The sequence below is a fragment of the Prunus dulcis genome, chromosome 1 (genome assembly GCF_902201215.1).
Source record: "Prunus dulcis chromosome 1, ALMONDv2, whole genome shotgun sequence".
In the NCBI taxonomy this organism is placed as follows: domain Eukaryota; kingdom Viridiplantae; phylum Streptophyta; class Magnoliopsida; order Rosales; family Rosaceae; genus Prunus; species Prunus dulcis.
The window spans coordinates 7467879-7472995 of record NC_047650.1 but is presented as its reverse complement, the minus strand read 5'-3'; the positions used below and the strand labels follow the sequence as shown (position 1 = coordinate 7472995).

At 33.9% G+C, this 5117-nt stretch overlaps 1 long non-coding RNA gene across 2 annotated transcripts; it reads right to left on the bottom strand.

Annotated features, from left to right (window-relative positions):
• Nucleotides 1-820: 820 nt before the first annotated feature.
• Nucleotides 821-4271, bottom strand: LOC117616683. 2 transcript variants are annotated; one of them, XR_004584167.1, is made up of 3 exons: nucleotides 3985-4271; nucleotides 3837-3891; nucleotides 821-1195 (listed from the first exon to the last, which is right to left on the bottom strand). It is a non-coding gene; the product is annotated as an uncharacterized LOC117616683 (long non-coding RNA). The 2 variants fall into 2 exon arrangements; XR_004584166.1 differs by having other exon boundaries at nucleotides 845-1195; nucleotides 3837-3907.
• Between the last annotated feature and the right edge of the window lie 846 nt (nucleotides 4272-5117).

Below are 5117 nucleotides of genomic sequence, written 5' to 3'. Positions count from 1 at the left end.
GATAAAATATAAAGAAAAAGAAAGTAGGGTTGGTATCTAATATAGACGACAGTATCTTATTGTTTTACGTCGTGTGAATGTTAATACCACGACGTCATATTAAAATACCGTCGTCTATATAAGATTCCAAAACTTTCTTTCTTGGCCTTGTATTTTATCAAATTAGAAAAAAAAAACCATGGTTCAGAAAAATCAAATCTGCAATCAAACATTCACAGAGAAAGAAAGAAGGGTTTTGGATCCTTATATAGACGACGGTATATTACTATTGACGTCGTGTGAACATCAATACCACGACGTTATATAAATATTTCGTCGTTTATAGTTAATTATCACGTCGTCCGGTAAATATCGACGTAATAAGTTATTATACTACAAGGAAAAACCCTTTTGGCGACAACCAGTTTTGGTCGCGAAAAGCTGTCAATTCGTCGCCAAAATCCTTTAGCGACGAAATAATTTCGTCGCTAGATTGGTCGCCTAAGGCTCGTGGCTGAAAAGTGACAAAAGGCGACGAAAAAAAATTTTCGTCGCCAAAACCTTTATGCGACCAATTGTTTTCGTCGCCTTTTAATAATTAGTTCGTCGCCTATAAAGATAGGTTCCCGCAAAAATACCAAAATTTGCCGTGTACTGAAGAAGGATTAGGCGACCAATAGATTGGTTGGTCGCCGATAGTTTTTGGTGACTACCAGATTTGGTCGCTAAAGCTCACACAGTTGGTCGCTAAAATATGTATATTTTGTGTTTTTAATTATTTTATTTATATTATGTTTTGTGATAATATTAACCTTTTGTGCATTAACATATTGTAATTTCGAAAAACAATAAATTTAGATCAATAGATCAATAGAAAATTACATGAATACAAATTTCTCTCATTCAAAAGTACACAAGCGTACTAGCCATTCAAGTACACATAACATATCCAAATTCCACTGAAAGACTGGAGGCCAAGCTCCATATATTCTTGCCCTTGGTAAACCCAAGTTCTGCAATCATTATTTCTCCACTCTAAGACTATTACCAAGCTTGTACACTCTTTTGAACAAAACAAAATACATGTATACTATGCCTTTTGTATCCTCAAGTTTTGTAGTCATGATCTTTTAACACGTGGGATAGGGGCTGTGATCTAATATCGTGGAATTACACTGCCAATTGTTTGCTTGACCTTCTCAAACTCATCATCTTCCTTTACAAAAGAAACAAAATAAGGAAATATGCTCAAGAAGATGCCAAAACCAAGAAAATTAAAATTAATATATATATATATATATATATATATAGAGAGAGAGAGAGAGAGAGAGAGAGAGAGACCAAAGCTGAAATTCACAATCTTAACTAAATAAGCCATCAAAAAAGAGTTCGACATAAGAAAACTGATTGCTGGTCATCAATAAACCAACTTAAAAAAATTGAATTCATTTTTCATAGCTCTCAATATCGATTGTCAAAGCATACCTTTGTGATAATAACAGAAATCAAATCATCAATTACCACAAATAAAGAAGGAAAACAGTTACGAAAAACCAATGTAAAGACTAATATTATGCATGGCACAAACCCATTAGAAAACATAAATCATAAAATCCAAAGTATAATCCACACCTTAAATGGAACCAAGTGTAATAGGAAGAAGAGGTTCTTACCTCAAATGGTCCTCTGTCCAAAACCCCAAACCAAATCCTTCCACCTCAAATAAATCTGACATGGAAAAACAGGATACTACCCCGGTAAAGTTAAAGACACCTAAATGACATTGTTCTAAACACATTATAAGATAAAGCGAACTGAAGGGTAGATGGTCTGGGGGCAGAGAGAGGAAAATAACTCAAGCCATCAGAAATCTTTGGGGAAAAAGAGTGGGTATGCTTATATGAGTACATAGAGGTTACAGAGCTTTTTCTCACAAAGGAAGCATCCCATATTCTATTCAACCTATTTAGTGAACTAATAACAATAACAACAATAGTGCAGAAGTCCTTGGCAGAGCTATGCAGGTATTTTGATTTAGGACCAGCTTTAATTTAAAATATAATTCTTTCTAGTGTTAAAAATTAATAAAAACACAAGGACAATGATATATCTAATTTCTCAAACAGAAAAATTATGATGTGGACCAAAGGGGCATCAGCAAGGTAAAATGAAAACAAGCTGCAATACCCAAGCACCTTAAGACTTAATTGCACTTCCTAGAAAGAAAGAACTCTAACCCACCTGCAATGCCAATGGCATATCATTTGAAAGTTAAAGCACAAAACACTACCTTATCAATCTAAATCACTATAATCATCACTGTGATTACTAGATTGCCATCATGTTGTAATCAATCACAACCTTAACTGGAAGACCTCAGTGCCTAACAAGATTCTTCTTCTTATTATAGTTCATCTTGCACATTTACAAACACAAAAATAGGAGCACCATACTACACTGAAATAAAGAGAAAAAGATCAACCTTGTTTATCTTCAACTACACACTGTTTAGCTAACAGTTTCAATTGGATAATGGGAACAAAATTTTAAGCAAAAATGAGATATACCTCTTTTCGTTAATGAATATAACTCTTAAAAATCAGTTTAGAAGTCACTCTCCTTCACCCCCTTTTCCAAATCAAGGTCCAAGAAATTAATATAGGTATTTGCAGTCATCAAATAAGTTCATGTGTATAACAGATTCCTAGAAACTTATTGCTTCAAATGAGAATTTGGTTTGGTTTCAAAAAGCAGAAAGCAATTCCTTATAGCTAAATCTTCTAGCCAAATCAAAATGGCTACTGCTACATCGAACCAGAGAAAAATAGAAAATCCAAATCAAATAGGCAATGTATGTTTTTAAATAGCTCCTCAACCTGATTGCCAATTCACAATCTCCATTAGCCAAAAATGAGAGAAAAATTTCATCTCAGATGTTTGAAAATCAGATACGCAAGTTCAACTTCAAAATCCTAGTCATGTTAGACCCACTCTTTTCTTAGGCATTTTCCTACAAGCAGGAAAGCAAAAAACATAAATGTCCAACTTCAAAATCCTAGTCATGTTAGAAAAACTTTCCCAAAGGACATATGTATAATGTATAACAGCAACCTTTAGAATACTCACTTCTTCTCGGTTGAAATTTAAACACTAGCAAAAAGATCTTTTAAAATGGAAACAGGGGAATACAAAATTAAATCAATAACATATACTCATTCACAGTACATAACCAAATATCTCTTGCAGACTAGAGACTTTATCAATTTAAGTGAATTCATTGAAGTCCTCCGATATATGAAAAGAGAAGGAAAAAAAAAATTATAATGAGGGGTCTTTAAAAATTAAGTTTCAAAAGAATATGAGCCAAACAAGAATTTTTAAAAGGCACAAGAAAGAAATAAAATGGTGGCACAATTTTTTATTTCTAATAAAGAGAGGGAAAACAAAGGATGCTCAAACCTACCATCTACAACAATAGATTCACAGCCTAGCGTTGGTCTCTTGGTTGTCTGAAGGGGCCTTCAAGTCTTTAATAGCTACAATTATCCATAATGGAAAATTCTCAAATGGCAGTGCTCAATCAAGGTTGCTTCTCTTTTATTTCTTCTCACAGTTTACATAAATAAAATATAAAAAGACCTTAAGAATTAAGTTCTTGAATGAAGGCTTAACAAAGAAATCTGAAAAATGCTGAATCACTGCAAGATCCAGCATAGAAACAAAGCATCAATTACAAGACACCACCAGGCAACGCAAGCACAAGAAATCTTCATAATAATAAAAAAAAAAAAAGGTAAATCTTAACATTTCCATGATTCCAAACTCGTAACTCAAAATATTTAGAGAAGTTTTCATACCTAACATAGAGACAGCAGATGAGAAGTGGTTGAGGGGTCGTCGACCACATCGTTACTAAGACAAAAACCAACTAAATTTTATTTTTACAGAATCAAAATCAAATAATTACGGAAAAATAGCTAAATAAACAAAAAATAATAAAAGCACCTTTGAATCAGAGTTGGTCTGTGGCTGAGCACATTGCAGAGAATCTCTAGTATATGTTGTCGTAGCAGCAAGTGGTTGGCATCGATGAAGGATGATTTTGGGAAAGAGAGTGAGAAATAAGGGCCATGAGAAATCTGAAGGGGGATGAAGAGATAGTGGGTATATAAGTGATTGGCCGGCATCGTTGGAAGATTTCATTGCGAGCGTTCGTGGAGGACTTAGTTGAAGGCATCGGTGGTGTGGAAGACGGCGGAGAGAGTGGATGCGAGGGAAGTAAATTGGGGGAAGTAACAGGTTAGGGAAATTTTTTTAATTTATAGTCTCATAAAATCAGCCACCAAGCTATTTGGTTGCCAACATGTCAAATAAGGAAAACGACACAGTTTAAATACTTTATATTCTTTTTTACAGGAACAGCGACCAAAAAAATTGGTCGCCAAGTTTCAAGAAATATTTGGGCGGTATCTCACAAAATATTTTCGCGGCATCTCAAATTTAGAGACAACGCAAGCAATTTTAGAGACAACATAATTTAGTCGCCAATAATTTTCAAGCTTAAAGGCAACCAATCTTGTGATTGGTCGCCAATTCCTCCCCTAGCGACCAAATCTTTTGGTAGCCATTCGGACATATTTTCTGGTAAATTAGTTAATAAATTTGACAAATTATTGGCGACGAAATAAAAAACTTCGTCGTCCCATAACCTTGCTTTGGCGAAGTTTGGGCAGTTTGACCCCTCGGTTGACCATGAGTTTTTCGAGGTAGTTTCACTCTTTTAGAAGTACAAGAACGACCTTAGTAACGAGGCTTTGAATGTTATTTGAGTTATGTTGACTGTGTTGGGATTTTGTGATTGTTTTATATTATCGTATGAATTTTTTTGATTATTAGTTTGATAATTGAAGTTATGGAATGGATGAGTATGAGATACTTGATTGATGGGTTATGAAAGAGAGTCTTGGGTCTCGGCTATGATTATTAGTAAATAAATGGATGTTTGATTTTAAGTGTACTTCATTCTTCTAATATGGAATTTCTTGCATAATGAGTTTTGAATTGAAATTGATTTAATATGGGTTAATGAGGATATGGGATCTCTAAAGGTTATTATTTATCATTAATTAATATTATTA